This window comes from Bidens hawaiensis, unplaced genomic scaffold (genome assembly GCF_021521415.1).
Source record: "Bidens hawaiensis isolate Kalapana, Puna unplaced genomic scaffold, B.hawaiensis_p1.1 tig00033541_1, whole genome shotgun sequence".
NCBI lineage: Eukaryota > Viridiplantae > Streptophyta > Magnoliopsida > Asterales > Asteraceae > Bidens > Bidens hawaiensis.
The window spans coordinates 54,256-74,761 of record NW_027495757.1 but is presented as its reverse complement, the minus strand read 5'-3'; the positions used below and the strand labels follow the sequence as shown (position 1 = coordinate 74,761).

The following is a 20,506-nucleotide window of genomic DNA, read 5'->3' as shown; positions in this document are numbered from 1 at the left end:
GTAAGCAAATTGCGTTCAAATAAAACAAGTAAGCAAATAGCAAGTTAAGCATAAACTGATATAAACACAAGGATTAACAATTGCGGTTTTGAATATTAGATAATAGTTAAATATATAAGATACGCACATATCCCAAAAAAGTTTTAAAAATAAGTAAAAAAATGGAGTGATTACTCACCTTAGCAATTAAGCAAGAGATAAACGAATGCGGTAAGAACGATAGTAACAAGAGTCACGCTCTTCAAAAGTTATTGACGAGAAATCCTAAGTAACAATAGTTGAGGAAAATAAATATAAATTCAACAACGAATCTAAAACTATAGATAGATATTCGGGACTTTGATGATCGAGTGTTCTTAACGTTTTAATATTACGTAATGTTATTATTAATTTTATTATCAAGGCTTTATATTAATTATTTAAAATACTTTAAAAAAATAAATAATCATAAAACCTTATAGTCTATAAAAATATTTGTTTGTTTCAATCTAAAAATATGTTTAATGTATTTATATTTATATATATATATATATACATGGTTTAACCACGATTCGGAGAAGTGTTTGGTTTTTATGACGGTACATGTTAATATAATGATTAAAAATGTTTAAAAACAAAGAAAAAGAATACCTCAAAAAGTGGCTGGAGGGGATTCGAACCCGCGTCTCCAGACCTGCAACCAACACCCACAAGCATAATTAGTGATAGGGTTATTGAAGAGAAGATCAAAACGAATAGAACGATGTGTTTAATTACCTTTAATGATGCCTAATTGATATCTAATTGCTTCGAGTCAGGCCGACAGAAAAATCGAGTAGAAACATCACTTGTAGGTCTTCAAAATCCGATTAACATTAGGGGTTTGATTGCGCTTCTAAGAGGATTCTATCCATAGTTTTAATTGTGATTTGGTGGTCATTACATTGTATATTCATGAAATGGTTTTAGACGGGTAGTAATATTAGCAATACGTATATATTTGATCGTGTTTTCCTAATTATTTACGTCGGCTAGGCCGAATATAGTGTGGAGAATCATGGACACGATTTAATTCCAAGTTTACATCGAAGCTTAAGGTGCAAGATACGTAAACGGGTCACGGTTGGGTTATTGGATTATGGATACGGGTTAAAGGGTTATGGTTTAAGATGATTATAATATAAAATCATTTAAATAAATTACAGTTTAGTCCCTCAAATATAAGTGTGGATTAAGAAATAGGTTAAAATATAGTTTTGGGTTAAAAACGTATATATTTCAAAGTTTATTTATATTTAATGAATAAATATAATAAGCAATTAAAATAAATTAGTAATTACTCGAATAACGTGATATTCCTTGGTAATATTTTCCGAATATAAAAACGGGTAGGGTAAATGGATAAAAACATTACTTGAAAAAACCCGAGTTGTTACAGTCTCCCCTATTTTATAGGGAATTTCGTCCCGAAATTAAAGGATATTATAACAAAAACATTAAAGTTTAAGGAAAAAAATTTACATTAAAATTAAAAATTTATCATAGCACAGAACTTTGAATAGTTAAAACAACGCTCCAAATGCAAATCCAATAAGGGCACTTATATATAGGATGTACCAGTGGCGTATCCACCATGTCCTTATCATTTTTACATTTGTACCGTTATCTCAACCACTTTCAATTCTATAGTATGTCACACAATCTTACACATCATGATTTCCATGCGAGGACTTTAATAATTATGTTCCGGACCATAATTATTGTTATCGTCGGATGGTCCACATTACTCGTCCAATCGTGTGGATTTACAAAAAAAAAAACGTTTGAAAATACCATTTTTAAGAATAGAAATCCTTTAGGGAAGGGAGTTTTAAGTTAGATGTCTTTAAATAGACAAAATATTTTTGTTATTTTAAATGGGGAATTTTATAAAACAACCATTCGATAATTTTTAAACTTTACTCGTGGGGCATAATAATAGAAAATCTTATTAGTACTTTAATAATTCATAAAAACGTTAATTCAAAATTTATTAAATAGACGATATAAGGAAGAAAAGTCAAATTCAAGTAAGATACAACACGAAGTGCGGCAAAGTCTTCTAGTAGTTTAAATCTTCAGTTGCGCATTACTTGGAACCTTGAAACTTAAGCGACGTGGGTGATTTGATCCATGAGGGGTTGAGCAGTCATGGTAGATTGATTTGGCATCGCCTGGATAACTGGAGCTTGAACGGTTTGCAAGAGGGTTGCTTGATTGGAGTAGGTTTGGACTTGATGGGTAAGGTAGTAGGGTGTAATTATAGTTTGGACTTGATTGGCATGGAAAATCTGAGGGCACATATCGCTGAGAGGACTAGGGTCTCCTGAAGGTTAGCAAGCACAGGTAGTAGGAGCATCAGATTGAGCATGAGGGGCATGTTGTTGCAGGACGACTTGTGCATTAGGCGGTGTAGGGCAAGTATATGCAAGGATGATCGAAGCGATTACATTGGGTGCAAAAAGGACATGAGGATTAAGTCGAATGATGAAAGTACTAGCGGGGCATAATGAGTGAATAACGATGGAAAGTTTCTTGCTCGGGATACTTTGATTTTGTCGAGGTTGATGATTGATTTGATTAGCAACATAGTTTTTATGATTAGACTTGCGCTTGTTGTTGTTGTTGTTGCGTGGATGATTAAGGGTAAATGAATTTAAAATTTCAATCAACGAAGTTAATGAAGAAGTTCGAAGTTGTTGTATTAATGCTTTAAATTTAAGTTTATATTTTAGAGGTTGTAGCAGTTAACTCCTTGGCTATACACGCGGTGTTCATGAGAACTAGACTAATGATTTCTAGTTTCCTAGTCCGATTCCAACTTTTGGTTTCACATCCTCTATTTATTAAGGTAAATTAATTGTTTATATGCCTACATCTACATCTGTAATTAAAGATTGCTAATAGCAGTTAATAACATAATTACTTATGGTTGTAATTTGTTATTGCTTTTTTTTTTGGTAGATTGAATCAATAATATGACAGAAGCTGGAATACTTGAATCGATCTGATTTTTTTAATTTTTGTCTTTAATGTACATGTATGTTTATTTCTTTTTTGCTTACTGTCTTTTGTCTCTTTTTGATCATTGTTTATTTGCCTATTGTCTCTCGCTGAACTTTTAGGAGCATGACAAAATCAATACAAAAACTTACCATATTATATTGCTCCAAATTGGATCTCATCATAATTTAAAAATCTGATCTCTGGTGCCTATTTTAACTAAACAAACATCCTAAACTTAGCTACATACACATTTCACAACATTAACATTCTTGTTTCATACAACATTCTCCTTGAAATTGTAAGGCCCCGTTACCGGTAGCCCTACTTTCGTGTTGGATTTACTCATAAACGCAGTTCTAAATATCAGAGTTAATTAAAACATTCGCGGAACATTAAAAACATTCAAACCATTACATTCCATAACCATAATTCTTGTCTTATCGGGCATTCATAGTCATTTAAAAACAAAACATAGTGTTTTAAAATAAAACATCATAGCAAAATCTTCAGATGCCAGCTTCGTCCAACTCTGCCATGTGTCCTCCTCACGCTACCTGCCTCATTCTACTCACATGCGTGCATACTAAAAGTCAGCTACGCTGAGTGAGTTCTAGTTAATCACATAATCATACAATACCTTCTTACATTTCATACTTAACCTCTTAACTTTCTTTCACACACACATAAGTTCATATACTTTCATTCTTACCTTCATACTTTCTTTACATACATAATCATACGTTTTAAAGAGCCTTTCGTCCTATAACCTCACAGATATTATAAGGGTCTGGTCCCTAACATCACAGATATTATAAGGGTTTGGTCCCTAACATCACATATATTATAAGGGTCAGGTCCCTAACATCGCAGATATTATTAGGGTCTGGTCTCTTTGTTTCGTGTAACTGTACCATACCTGTTCATACATCCTTTCCTTGACAATACGTACAATCTCCAAAGAGCGTTCACGTACCATCATCATAACAAACATACATTATGCATACATCATATATTCATACATACATCATATCTCTCATCATACTTATCAATCATATCTTAACTACCACCTGACGGTTCATGCAATATCCGAAGATCGTTTACGCACCGTCAAGCAATCATCATACATAAATCATACAAGGCATACACTTATCACTTAAGATAAGTGTATTAACTATCACATCGAGTATGCACACAGCCCCGAAAACATAACAAGGAAGTGGGGCTAGAAACTCACCTGAATCCTGTTACGCTCTCCGTAATCGTTATTCCCTTCTTGAGTTGTGCACGGCTAACTGTATAATATTTACACGTATCAATTAACTACTACTACTCATGTTGTATTTCTATCTTTATATAACCCACAACGAATGGGGGTCCGGGGGCAGCGCCCCTGGCAGCGGGGTCTAGGGGCGGCAGCCCCTAGTAGGGTCCAAGGGGCAGAGCCCCTGGCTGGGGTCGAGCTGCCAGGTCAGCTTGGAAAAATTTTATTTCCATTAACTGTCTTAACACATTTTTTCATTAGGTTTTTAATTTATTTTCCAATTTGCTAACTCCAGCGAACTTATCATTAAGCGAACTTAACATTAAGCGAACTTACTGTAAGCGAACTTAGTGTTAAGCGAACTTAACATCAAGCGAACTTAACATTAAGCGAACTTACTGTAAGCGAACTTACTGTTAAGCGAACTTAACATTAAACGAACTTATCACCAGGCGAAGTTAATCATAGGCGAACTTGTCAACAAGCGAAGTTATCAGTTAGGCGAACTTGCTTGCAAGCGAAGTTAAGCTTGCAGGCGAAGTTAGACATCAGCGAACTTGGGGTCCAGCGAAGTTAATCATAGGCGTACTTGTCAACAAGCGAAGTTATCAGTTAGGCGAACTTGCGTGCAAGCGAAGTTAAGCTTGCAGGCGAAGTTATGGCTGGGCGAACTTAGCTTGCAGGCGAAGTTAAGCTTGCAGGCGAAGTTGCCCAGCTGTGCCTCTGTTCAATCTTAATCCCCCAAAATCATCATCGTTTTACTGAGAAATCCATGGGCATGGTATTTGACTAACCCGCGATCATTCCTATGGTCGTTTTTGGATAAGATTTGACCCGAAAACACGTAAAGTTTGGACCTTTAATTTCATGAACGTTCAATACAAGATCTACGGTTTATCTTAAACGAACCGTGCATGTTTATGGGTTTACTAGGTTCGTCCTAGAATCAAGTTCGCTACTTTACGTTTCGTTTAGACCCGATCTATCACCGTTTCAAGCTTCAAGGCTAAACGTTCAATAAAACGTAAACTTTAAAGGTCAAGAACATAACTTTTGTGCTCGTTCGATCTTGGTTAGCTTTTTTAGGAACTCTAGATCTCGTATCTATCTTGAATCGTGTGTGCTTGCTCGGACCTCACCTCTCTTTCTCTCGGCCGAAATATGGTGGTGTGTGTTTTTGAGTGTGTAGAGATTTGGATGGATATAAATGAGGGTTTAGGGTTTTAGGTTGGTTTAAGAGGGTATTTATACCCCTTGAAGCCCATGGACCTAAAGCCCATTACCACTTAGTCCACCTTAATTAATCTAAGTCCATGATCCGTTCTTAACACGATATTAATTAATTAATAACGCGAAATCATTAAACGTAACTTTCTTTATTCAATATTATAAAATTTAGGATGTTACAGAAATGAGTCTAGTAACTAAACAAGAAAACGACGCAACGATCAGATGTGAAGCATTGGTTTACAAACTAATCTATGCTGGTTTTAGTAGTGCTGCATTAAGATGTGCCTTACAACTCGACATTGCTGGCATAATAAACAGTCATGCTGGGCCAACTACCTTGTCTCAAATCGCAGATGGGATCGACTCTCCATCACCAAATGTGGACGGACTCTCACTTCTCATGCGGTTCTTGGTCCACAATCGAGTATTTGATGAGGTGCATCAACCGGGGCGTGAAGAACCACTCTACTCTCTAAATGAGTGTTCTAAATTTCTCTTAAAAGATACGAGGAATACCCTTGCACCATTAATATTACTGGCACAGACCCCCTTATGTTTTCATCTTTTTATAACCTGAATCAATCCATTCAAGAGGGCGGTACAGCAGCATTCAAAACATATGGAATGGAGATGTGGGATCTTTTTTCTCAAAATCCAGAGGCCAATAAGAGCTTCAATGAAGCAATGGTATGTGCATCAAGGCTAGAAATCGACGCTATCCTGTCCCCTTACGATTTTGGTAGTCTAAAAGGAACTTTGGTTGATGTTGGGGGTGGCTTCGGGTCAACACTAAATGAGATTGTGACCAAATATCCGCATCTTAAAGGTATTAATTTCGACTTGCCTCATGTTATTTCATCTGCACCGTCATACGAAGGAATCAGCCATGTTGGAGGTGACATGTTTACATCCATTCCCCATGCAGAATCCTTCTTTATCAAGGTACTACTCTTTCCCAGCCTGCTATAAAACCGAGTTCAATAATTGATTTGGTTTTGTATTTTTATGTTGAGATCAGTTAACATGCATATGTTTCAGTTTATCATTTTAATGCTTGACTGGTGTTTAAGACAACAAGCCGGTACAGACTTTTAAAAGTTGTAATGTTGAAATTCCAGAATTATGCATTATTAATTAACAATTTTTATGAATACACTATAGTTACAAAAGAAATATAACAAAATAATATTGTTTAAATGTGATAACTATATACCAATAATATATTCTGTCCAATATCATGGATGCAGTCAACATTGCATAACTGGGGTGATGACAAGTGTGTCCAGGTTCTTAAAAATTGTCAAGAGTCCATCACCGAAAGAACTGGGAAAGTTATTATAGCAGATAATGTCCTAATTCCTAGAGGTGATGACGTCTTTGATGATGTGCGTATTAATCAAGACATAATAATGCTAGCGTGGTTTCCTGGAGGGAGAGAAAGGACGGAAGCTGACTGGAAGAGGATTCTGGAAGAAGCGGGGTTCCACCGTTACAATTTCATCAAGATTCCTGCAATCGTATCAATTATTGAATGTTACATGGAGTGATGCCAATGAGTTAACATCATGTATTACTTTGCAAAACATGTTCCAGTACTCAATGTTATGTTCTATGAAGAAGTAACTACAAACTTTGCAATTCCTATTTGGGTACTCTGTAGATCTACTCTAATGTGTATCTTTTTTACTTTTTCCGCATGCATATTTAAGGCTTAATGAACTTATTGCTTTTCATTTTGGTTTTCATTTTAATTTATTAAATATGGACATTTAAGCTATGAAGCATTTAATCGTTTGTGTTAATGTAACTTGGTTAATTTGTATAAAAATTATTAAAAAAAATTAATATTTTCCGCCAAATATAAAATGTATTTTTCACAACATTTGGACAGAAATATTTATACGTAGCTAAGGTTACTTTCTTCTTTCCTGATGCATAGTAATTAACTAGTGGGGACTCTAAGGGACCAACACCAGTTCGCACATCTCTGCGTTACATGAACAATGAGTACACTGTAGCGCTTTGATGACTCACTTTGTGCGCCAGGTCTATATGCATAAGTTATGAGTGCGCAAAGAGTGCAGGCAGGCAAGTGCGGATGGGTCTTACGCGTTACTGATATGGCGCAAAAATGAGTGATGTATAAGTACGCCTTGTGTTATTTAGGGTGGGTGCTACTTGGGCTTGTGTGGTCTGGGTAGGCTTTGTTGCATGTGACTAGCATGACTTGTCTAGATCGGAAGCACGTTGTGGTGTAGCTGGTATGGTGTGGATCGAGATATTTCATATGGAATTCATTAATAAAGTAATGAAAATTGATATATCCTATATGTTAACCCTACCAGCTATTTATATGAAAAAAATAAAAAATAACTCCTCTGTAAGTCCCGAATCTGGATCACTACAATATGATATCAACCAAACAAGTATTGGCGCGGAATACCAATGCTCGGTGATTCAAGAACACGAGAAATAACAAGTAAACTAACACGGAATTGCTTCAAAATACACGTATATATATTGAATACGTCGGGTGCTTAAGCACTTACAATACTTGATAATATTAAGAATGAACCCCCTTAACCCTATACATCACACCTCTATATATATGGACAACAACCAAGGCCGGCCCAAACAATACCAAGCCCACTGAGAACACATAAGTGTTCTCGGTTTACATGTGCACCCAAACCCAAGCCCAAATACTAATCAAATAAGCTCAAACCATAAAACTAGGCCCAACAATTTCCCCCTTGGTTTGTAGCTTTACTCGTCTTCCATGTAATCAATATCTGCATCTTTCAATCCTCCAGCCCAAAACTTGTTATTGATGATCGATGCCACCATGCTTGTGTATTCTTTGGCGGCTATTTCGAAAATTCCATCAGCAACAATCTGATGCGTGCTGAGTGTCTTGATATCTTTCTCCTGAAATTTCAACAAGTCCTTAGGATCAACAAAGCGATATTGACCTTTCCCCTTTTGTAGTTTGACAATAGCTGTGGCAGTCAAATGGTCGTAGAACCATAATCTCATGTTATCCAATGTACAATCGGGAATGGCACCTGGTACTGGAATGTAAGTAGCTTTCTTTGTGGGAGGCCACATTACGTTTACCATAGTTTTCCCAGTTCTTGGATCCAGGGCTCCCTTGGCTTTCTTCAAGAAGGAATCGGCGGTATGCATGTGTGGAAAGCCTCTATCAACCTGACGCTTCAGAAAATTGAAAAAATCTGTTCCTCTTTTGTCATTTGTTGGATTGGTGAATGGAGCATTTATCAAGTCACTCAAATCAACCTTGGTCCAAGAACTAAAATCCTTCATCTTCTTATAATACTCCATTGTCCCTGAATTTCTCTTAACCCACCACATGTTCTTATCTGCATCATAACCCCAAGATAAGACTCCAGATCGATCACCATATTTATCAGAAAAACCCTTTTGAAGAGTAACAACATATCTCTCTGGACGATCCGATGACATAACATTCTGATCAGAGTTCTTCATTACCAGCAGTTTATTCTTTCCTTTTTCAAGCAGTTTCTTCTTAATTCTGTCAGACTTTTCTTTTGAGACCAATGGTGCATTCAAATACTGGTTTAGAGAATCTGATTCTTCTTGTCGACTAACACCAAGGTTATCGTCTGGATGAGCATTAGAATCTTTGTCTTGATCAGTAGTTGGAGCTCCATGTACCATATCTTCATTACTTTTGAATTCATCTCTGAACTTCTGAAATAGCCTTTGTTGGAGATCGAGATACATAGCTGTAAGCCCTCCCATTCCGGATTGAAATTATTTAATCTTGGAGTCTTTATCTAAATTATTGGCCTCAAGCTCCTGAATACGAACATCCTTGATTACCGAATCTTGCTCGAGTTCAAAGAATCGACGCTGTAGTGCCTGAACATCCACAGGAGCATTTTCGAGAACCACTCCTTTTCCCTTGTTCTGAAGATAGGTTTCTTGCATGGCTAGAATTTAAGCAATCTTTTTTGAAACACCAGAACTTGACTGACCTTGATCAAATTGGTCGGCTGAACTAGATGGAAAATCTTCAGCATCAGTGTGCGGAATCTCTGCTTCAAAATCAAAATCATTACCAAAGTCACCGGACAACATCTCCATAAAAGTTGGCTCGACAGTAGGTGCAGCTGGTTCAGTCTGTGATTCTGGGGCATGTGATTCTGGTTGATCGGTGATTTGTTGAGGGCTGGTGGTTGATTCTGGTGCTGGTGCGATTGTTGGTGTTGTGGTAGCTTTGGTTGTTTCGACTTCACTGACCAACTCGCTTGATCTCAAATCATCCCTTTTTCGTTTACGATGGATGAGATCAGCAGTTGGTTCTTCAATATAATCTTCCTCAATGTCTTCAGTAGCTGTCTGAGGAGGCTTCAGAGCAGTTGACTGAAACAGAACTTTAGCAGCTTCGAGGGCTTTCAATTTTTCATGATCTGTAAGAGTACTAAGTTGACGGAGCTCTTCTTCATCATCTTCGTCATCTGAAATCTCAAACGTTGCAGCACGTGGTTGGTGGGAGCCACATGCTCATCAGCAAACTGAGCCACGACAGGCTCAGCTTCGGTCTCAGCGAAATGACCGAATTTTTCCATGGGTTTCAATCCCCTGTAAACCAATTTGGCTCCTTTTCTTGACTGTTTCATTAACCCAAAGGAAGTGGGTCCCACCTACTTCATATCCAAGGTCTCAACAGATTTAACCAGATCGGTGTAATGAAAGTCAAAAATCATCTATAAGAACCTTGGGTACATCAAAAACATTTCCTTCTTCTTTGCCCTTAGATTGCTCATCATTTCATTGAAAACGAACTTGGAGTAGTTGTAATTCCACCCCATGATCAGAGCAGCAATGGCAGACATTTCGGTGTGACTGATCTCATCTGAACCCCCCTTTCTTCCCGAGATACATGTGAAGAAATTGTGCAATAAGTATCTCTAATAAGGGTGAAACAGTTTCTTGATTGCCGGTGGATAAGTGCCTTCATACCCTATTCTTGTAATAACTTCTGTAACTTCAGCTGTAGAGTACTCTGTTGGGTAGTCGGGTTGATCCCCAAATAGAAGTGCCTCTCTAATAATGGCTTCAGTAACAGTAACAGACTTCATCTGTACTTTGGAGTCGATTGAAGTAACTCCATCTGCCCCTTGAGAGTTAATCTTTGCATTCTTCCAGAAATCAGTGACCATCTTTTTGCAAATGACAGGATTCTCACGAAGAGCATGAGAAATTCTGCAAGTATTTAATCCAACAATCATCGATTTGAACTCATTGTGAGCTAGTGGCGGATCGTACAGGTGACCAGCTATAATATGAGTCTCTACAAACTTTAACGGATTTTGATCGGTCATATCTACACCAAACTTAACAAGTTAGATAGTGATTCAATTTTATGACATGGATCAACAATTTATTCATAAACAGTTATTGGACCAATGAAAGCCTAAATAAAAACTCATCATGTAACCCAGACTATAATAGATCGGTCCAAGCTCACACCACTGCGAAGGTTTGGGCTCAAAAAGTAAGAATTTGGCCCAGTAAGAGGGATATCGGTCAACAATTAGGTTCTCTGTCAACAATTTAACCGAGAACAATGGTTCTCGGTCACGATTAGGCCGAAAACGAGGTTTTCTGCCATGAAGGGGGTTCTCGGTCAGTGTTTAACTAGGGACAAAGGTTTCTCTGTCAGGACTAGGCCGAGAACAAGATTTTCTGTCATGATAGGGAGTTCTCGGTCAACGAAAGTCAACCGAGAACTCCATCATATCTGTGAACAGAAAAACCCTTTTGGATTCCTCCTCGGGAAGTGTAACATTCGTCAATTTCCGAAACCCGGCCCGCTTAGTTTTTCTTTTAATCTAATAAAATTTTAAAAGATGTTTTTTTATTATAAATATATATGTTACTTTTATAAAGTTTATCTACATTTAAACCATATCCAAAACTGAGGGGCCAAATCTGTCAAATTCTCAAACTCCCCTCTTGTCTTCCTTCCTTACCTGCAGCCTCCCCACCCTATTCACGATTTTGACCAAAGTCAAAACCCATCTAATCAGCCGATAATCGAGGGATTGATGATATTTCTTACTCTCTAATTTACTCGTAATCAATCTATATGGTAAGAACAACTAATTGACAGCTATTTCCACTAAATCAAATCAATTTTCGCGAACTATACATACGAACTGGTCTTGATCTCGTAACCCTATATATACATAACCATAATGCAATTAAATTGACACACACAATCCTAAGGCAGTCGCCAATCTTTCCCCTAAGTCTAATTATATAAACGAAGTCGCAAGGTGGTGTTTCTGGATCAAAGTTTAGCCGTCACCCTTGGTTCGTCGCCTGCCCCGTTCCTATCATCGTGCGAGGTAATTAAGTACATCATGTTGATCGCGAGTTGATGTTCTTCGTTAACCCCATGGTTGATTTGATCAAACATATCAGGTTTGATCAAATCAGTTTCTAGGGTTTATATAATCAAGTTTGTTCATATCTGTATGTGTATTTAAATTATAAGAACTGGGTTTTTGTGCATGTGCTGGATAGCCCAGTTGGTTAAACACTTAAGCTATGGGATGGAGGTCACGGGTTCGACCCCTACATCCCGAAATTTTAGTTATATTTTGTTAAAATGCTTTTTAAATCAATTAACATTATATACATAATAATAATAACTAATAAACATTATTTTAATAAACCGAACCTCGGGTTATTGCTTTCTTTCATATATGTGTATATATATACATATATAGGTAAAATTATACGTATAACAAAGATAATATTAATTATTTTTTTTATACCGTTCATTATATAAACCGAACAAATGAGTTATTAACGATCGAAGAATAAACCTTCCTTCCCCGTTAATATGTCTATTTATAATACAAAATAATGGTTATTCATCAAAGTTTAATCAAACCTAAAAGTTATAATAATAATAATAATAATTTGGCTAAGTAATTTATAAACAAATGACATTTTTTAAATATATATTGTTATTGCTTTAATAATATAAGTACAAGTATTTTATAAACAATTGTATTTTATACAATATTAATTTATGAGTAATCTTTATTAATCAAAAACTTTAAATAAAATATGTTGTACTCTCAATACCCGTTCATATCTCGTTTCGCTCTTAGTCCATTTGTTAATTTGTAGTATTTCCCGTTATTACATTTGTTAGGATTTGACTTTGCTATCTCTCGAGCGCGACACTTATTCTCCTACCAATCTTAACGTATTTATTCATTTGCTTATTCTCTAAGGTGAGTTTACATATCCCCCTTTTTCATCTTTTAAGTTTTGGGGGTGGCATGTATACCTTATTTAAATTACTTCTTTTATTTATTTATCTATTCACAACACAATTCAATATATGTTTATGTGTGATTATTATATGATCTATGATAATGCTCTATGTGCTTAATTGTTTATTTTATGTTTGGTGGTTGGTATCTCATCCTCATCTATCATCATCTAGTATGATCATACATTTACCCAAGTACATTGATTTCGTATCAAGAAGAACTGGTCCACATTTATTTAGTTGTTTACATTTTCATAGAAATAGTAATACCCATCATTTACATATGAATTGTGGTTTATATCTATATATGTATCTCAACTAAAACTTCCGTATTCTCACCAACATTCGTGTTTACAAACTCTATTTTTATACATGCTACAGGTAAAAGAAATTTTACATTGTTCAAGATCGAAGAATTTAGTTTTACCTTAGGATATTATTCAAAATACAATACATGATGTAATTGTTGTTCTGTTTATTGAATTTGTGTACTTGTTTTGATATTAATGAATTGAATAATTATTGTCACTTTAATTAGTGTCTTTCGAGCTACTGTCCAATCAATACGTTACGCCCCGGCATGTTCCGCCTTTGGTCGGGGTGTGACAGATTGGTATCAGAGCCGAAGGCTATAAGATAGGTGGTTAGATATAACGACCTAGTAGCATGCTTAGGGTCCCTATACGTGATATGTCTTTACGTGTTTGCACCCTGAATTATATTAATGATTGCAGTAGCTTAAATAGTATTTAATGATTTTATATTATTCTTGTACACAAAAGCACACACTTAATCCGAGTCTATGTCTCACTCTCAAAATTGTTTTAAAAACTTTAGGACGATTTAAAAAAAAATGGGAAATTCCTTAAGAAATCCCGCCTTTTTCACTCCCCTCTCCTTGAGGATGATTCGTGGGACGGATATGTAGTAACTGTAAGAGGGACGCACTTGTTTACCGAACCCTTGACACCAAGGCTTGCGAGCCTAAGGAAGTGCAATGCGCATAAATCTCAATCAACCGCGAGACCTGGTTGCCTTCCTGGAGTGTTCGGTAAGGGTGTGGAACTTATTAGGCCAAAGCATATCAAACCAAACGTACCCGAATCTGCTACCCTCGTTGTATCAAACGTGGTCATGTGACGATCACACTCTTAAATCAACGATGAGATATTTTTTAAACTTTCTTTTTAAGAATGAATTTTTTTTTTTCAAATGATCAATTTCATCAATACTCTATGTTAAGGTTAATAAAATTCTATTTTCATGAATTTTCACAAAAACTTTAAATTTCACATAGTTATACAATTTTTCTTTTTCCAAAAAAAAAAAACATAATAAATTTTTCACGTGTCGTCATTGTAGCATGTCTTCTTCCCGCCTTATCAACCGTAACCGTCGCACCGGCAACTCAGGCCGTAGCATGTCATCCCGCATCGCTAAGGGAATCGTGGAAGCCCTCCCAACAATCATCTCTCAACTCCAAACTGTGAATTCTTCTTCATCACCCACAACTCCTAACCCAATTGCTTATCCCCTCAAACAATTCAAGAGTGCCAACCCGCCCGAATACCACGGTATCGACGGTGCTACCGTTCTCCTCCAATGGTTCAAAGAAATGGAGAGCATATTCCTCCAATGTGAATGTCCCAAGGACAAGAAAACCAATTACGCCTCGAGCAAGCTTAAGAAGAATGCCCTCAATTGGTGGAATGGTGAGAAGCACGCTTGGCGCTGAGGTTGCCATGGCCTTGCCATGGAATGACCTCAAGAAACTTATGCTCAAGAAGTTCTGCCCGAAACACGAGCTTCGGAAGTTGGAATAGGAGTTTTGGAATTTGAAACAAGAAAGTGGTAATGACATCGCCTACAACGATCGTTTCCATGAACTGAGCCTTCTCATTCCCCACATGGTCACTCCACTTGAGCGTGCAATCGACAAGTACGTCTCGGGTTTGCCTATGGAAATCCAAGACTCCGTTCTAAGTCATGACCTTCAAACGCTCCATGATGCCATCACCTTTGCCGGTACCCTCACCGAAAACCACGTTAAGGCCGGGACCTTGACGCGGAGAAATTCCAAGAAGCCCAATGATAAGCCTGCATCTGAGCCCACCAAAGAACCCAAGCCCGAATCTCCCAAACTCGAGTATCCTAAGCCCGAATACTTCAAGCACAGCAACTCTCCTCATTACCGCAATAATAAAAGAAAGTCCAATTCCCAAAACTATGTTCTGGACCAATCGCAAGCCCAGCCCACCAAGAAGCCCTACATAGGACCCCACCCATTATGTGATACGTGTAACTTTCACCATTCGCCTAACCTCAAGTTTCGACAATGCACCCATTGCAATCGATTTGGTCACCTCTTTACCACATGTCGTGAACGCAACCAACCTTTGATGCAACCATTTACCTCACCTCTTATCCAACCGTTACCTTATACTCAAACGTTTACTCAAGCACCCTCAACTATTAGAGCTTGTTACAATTGTGGAGACCCTAGTCATTTTCGCAATGCATGCCCAAGACTCACACACATGAACCAAATTCAATCCTACCCAAATCAAACCGCTCAATATCAAGCCTACCAAGCCCAAGTAAATCAACTTCAACAAATCCAAGCTGAACCCATCCAAGCAATACAAGTCCAACCCATTCAACCAATTCAAGTCAACCAAACCCCAATCAACCAACTAGCCTCAAGTGACCAAGCTACTCAAGGGAAAGTGTGTTACATCAACGGTTCCCAAGTCTAAGCCTAACCCTTTATGAAGACATGCTACGCAAAAGACGTTTCTTTTCATTTCTTTTCATTTGAATCTAATGTATTGACTTCATTAAATCTCCAGTTTTGTTATGAATGAGAATTTTGGTTATTTATAATGGCATTCAATCTCTCAATTATTCCTATCTTGTCGTGTACTGCACTATTTATTGTTACGCAATTTATTATTTTGATTTAAGTGGTCTATGACAGGTTAATTACCGGGACTATGTGCATGGTGATGTGCATAGTTATCTAATAGTACCATATTTGTATCATAAACTACCTATGACCGATTTCCTACAAACGTGTTGGAAATTGGGACTATGAACATGTGTTGTACATAGTTATCTAATAGGAGTCACATGTACAAATTTTATTTTGATATTTTAATACATGGCTACCTAACCCTCCAAACTCACCTCATCCTCATGGTACTCTTATCTCATCTCATTGATTTTATAATCTTGGTTTCAAACCTTATTTATTATTATACTCAAAAGTCATGTGATTTGTTTGTTGTGTGAACCTTTATATTATTATGTGAATTTTCTCGGCATCTCAAGTATTTTCCCTACATCGTATGTGTAAGTTACTTATATAATTTTAAAATTTTCCTCTATCTGTTTATTTCATTTTGTTATTACTCTCGATGGTTAACTTCAACAATTTCGTCATTTTTTTACTAGTTATTTATGATCATTAAATTTCCCTTATTTATATATATGTCCATTGCTCTCAATCAAATGATTCTATTTAAATATAAAAAAAAATGAAGTTTTATTTTACCCATGTTTTCAAACCCGCACAACGGAACGAACCATGTGCATCATGCGACGATCTAAATAATTATGAGTGCACGCATAATTATCAACATCCTCGCATGGAACTCATGGTGAATACGGTTGTGTGTCATAACTCGGAACCCAGGGTGATTTTGGCTAACGGTACAAATATCGATGTGATAAGGGCATGGTGGATACGCCGCTGGTACATCCTATATATAAGTGTCCTTATCATGCCTTCCGTTTGTAGCGTTATTTGGGTCACCTTAAGATCTGTGTTATTTAAAAAAAATCGTTTCTTTCTTAGACCCTTGCTTTCTTTTTTTTATGTTATGGTTTTTCTATAATTTCGGGACGAAATTTTCAAAAAGTTGTAAATACTGTAACATTCGTCAATTTCTGGAACCCGACCCGCTTAGTTTTTCTTTTAATCTAATAAAATTTTAAAAGATATTTGTATTAGTATAAATATATATGTTACTTTTATAAAGTTTATCTACATTTAAACCATATCCAAAACTGAGGGGCCGATTCTGTCAAATTCTCAAACTATCCTCTTGTCTTCCTTCCTTACCTGCAGCCTCCCCACCCTATTCACGATTTTGACCAAAGTCAAAACCCATCTAATCAGCCGATAATCGAGGGATTGATGATATTTCTTGCTCTCTAATTTACTCGTAATCAATCTATATGGTAAGAACAACTAATTGACAGCTATTTCCACTAAATCAAATCAATTTTCGCGAACTATACATACGAACTGGTCTTGATCTCGTAACCCTATATATACATAACCATAATGCAATTAAATTGACACACACAATCCTAAGGCAGTCGCCAATCTTTCCCCTAAGTCTAATTATATAAACGAAGTCGCAAGGTGGTGTTTCTGGATCAAAGTTTAGCCGTCACCCTTGGTTCGTCGCCTGCCCCGTTCCTATCATCGTGCGAGGTAATTAAGTACATCATGTTGATCGCGAGTTGATGTTCTTCGTTAACCCCATGGTTGATTTGATCAAACATATCAGGTTTGATCAAATCAGTTTCTAGGGTTTATATAATCAAGTTTGTTCATATCTGTATGTGTATTTAAATTATAAGAACTGGGTTTTTGTGCATGTGCTGGATAGCCCAGTTGGTTAAACACTTAAGCTATGGGATGGAGGTCACGGGTTCGACCCCTACATCCCGAAATTTTAGTTATATTTTGTTAAAATGCTTTTTAAATCAATTAACATTATATACATAATAATAATAACTAATAAACATTATTTTAATAAACCGAACCTCGGGTTATTGCTTTCTTTCATATATGTGTATATATATACATATATAGGTAAAATTATACGTATAACAAAGATAATATTAATTATTTTTTTTATACCGTTCATTATATAAACCGAACAAATGAGTTATTAACGATCGAAGAATAAACCTTCCTTCCCCGTTAATATGTCTATTTATAATACAAAATAATGGTTATTCATCAAAGTTTAATCAAACCTAAAAGTTATAATAATAATAATAATAATTTGGCTAAGTAATTTATAAACAAATGACATTTTTTAAATATATATTGTTATTGCTTTAATAATATAAGTACAAGTATTTTATAAACAATTGTATTTTATACAATATTAATTTATGAGTAATCTTTATTAATCAAAAACTTTAAATAAAATATGTTGTACTCTCAATACCCGTTCATATCTCGTTTCGCTCTTAGTCCATTTGTTAATTTGTAGTATTTCCCGTTATTACATTTGTTAGGATTTGACTTTGCTATCTCTCGAGCGCGACACTTATTCTCCTACCAATCTTAACGTATTTATTCATTTGCTTATTCTCTAAGGTGAGTTTACATATCCCCCTTTTTCATCTTTTAAGTTTTGGGGGTGGCATGTATACCTTATTTAAATTACTTCTTTTATTTATTTATCTATTCACAACGCAATTCAACTTATGTTTATGTGTGATTATTATATGATCTATGATAATGCTCTATGTGCTTAATTGTTTATTTTATGTTTGGTGGTTGGTATCTCATCCTCATCTATCATCATCTAGTATGATCATACATTTACCCAAGTACATTGATTTCGTATCAAGAAGAACGGGTCCACATTTATTTAGTTGTTTACATTTTCATAGAAATTGTAATACCCATCATTTACATATGAATTGTGGTTTATATCTATATATGTATCTCAACTAAAACTTCCGTATTCTCACCAACATTCGTGTTTACAAACTCTATTTTTATACATGCTACAGGTAAAAGAAATTTTACATTGTTCAAGATCGAAGAATTTAGTTTTACCTTAGGATATTATTCAAAATACAATACATGATGTAATTGTTGTTCTGTTTATTGAATTTGTGTACTTGTTTTGATATTAATGAATTGAATAATTATTGTCACTTTAATTAGTGTCTTTCGAGCTACTGTCCAATCAATACGTTACGCCCCGGCATGTTCCGCCTTTGGTCGGGGGTGTGACAGATTGGTATCAGAGCCGAAGGCTATAAGATAGGTGGTTAGATATAACGACCTAGTAGCATGCTTAGGGTCCCTATACGTGATATGTCTTTACGTGTTTGCACCCTGAATTATATTATTGATTGCAGTAGCTTAAATAGTATTTAATGATTTTATATTATTCTTGTACACAAAAGCACACACTTAATCCGAGTCTATGTCTCACTCTCAAAATTGTTTTAAAAACTTTAGGACGATTTAAAAAAAATGGGAAATTCCTTAAGAAATCCCGCCTTTTTCACTCCCCTCTCCTTGAGGATGATTCGTGGGACGGATATGTAGTAACTGTAAGAGGGACGCACTTGTTTACCGAACCCTTGACACCAAGGCTTGCGAGCCTAAGGAAGTGCAATGCGCATAAATCTCAATCAACCTCGAGACCTGGTTGCCTTCCTGGAGTGTTCGGTAAGGGTGTGGAACTTATTAGGCCAAAGCATATCAAACCAAACGTACCCGAATCTGCTACCCTCGTTGTATCAAACGTGGTCATGTGACGATCACACTCTTAAATCAACGATGAGATATTTTTTAAACTTTCTTTTTAAGAATGAATTTTTTTTTTCAAATGATCAATTTCATCAATACTCTATGTTAAGGTTAATAAAATTCTATTTTCATGAATTTTCACAAAAACTTTAAATTTCACATAGTTATACAATTTTTCTTTTTCCAAAAAAAAAAACATAATAAATTTTTCACGTGTCGTCATTGTAGCATGTCTTCTTCCCGCCTTATCAACCGTAACCGTCGCACCGGCAACTCAGGCCGTAGCATGTCATCCCGCATCGCTAAGGGAATCGTGGAAGCCCTCCCAACAATCATCTCTCAACTCCAAACTGTGAATTCTTCGTCATCACCCACAACTCCTAACCCAATTGCTTATCCCCTCAAACAATTCAAGAGTGCCAACCCGCCCGAATACCACGGTATCGACGGTGCTACCGTTCTCCTCCAATGGTTCAAAGAAATGGAGAGCATATTCCTCCAATGTGAATGTCCCGAGGACAAGAAAACCAATTACGCCTCGAGCAAGCTTAAGAAGAATGCCCTCAATTGGTGGAATGGTGAGAAGCACGCTTGGCGCTGAGGTTGCCATGGCCTTGCCATGGGATGACCTCAAGAAACTTATGCTCAAGAAGTTTTGCCCGAAACACGAGCTTCGGAAGTTGGAAGAGGAGTTTTGGAATTTGAAACAAGAAAGTGGTAATGACATCGCCTACAACGATCGTTTCCATGAACTGAGCCTTCTCATTCCCCACATGGTCACTCCACTTGAGCGTGCAATCGACAAGTACGTCTCGGGTTTGCCTATGGAAATCCAAGACTCCGTTCTAAGTCATGACCTTCAAACGCTCCATGATGCCATCACCTTTGCCGGTACCCTCACCGAAAACCACGTTAAGGCCGGGACCTTGACGCGGAGAAATTCCAAGAAGCCCAATGATAAGCCTGCATCCGAGCCCACCAAAGAACCCAAGCCCGAATCTCCCAAACTCGAGTATCCTAAGCCCGAATACTTCAAGCACAGCAACTCTCCTCATTACCGCAATAATAAAAGAAAGTC

The 20,506-nt window shown here is 36.6% G+C and overlaps 1 pseudogene; it reads left to right on the top strand.

The window, feature by feature from the left end:
• Positions 1-5,696: 5,696 nt before the first annotated feature.
• Positions 5,697-7,071, top strand: LOC143585038 (desmethylxanthohumol 6'-O-methyltransferase pseudogene; annotated as a pseudogene).
• Positions 7,072-20,506: the final 13,435 nt, after the last annotated feature.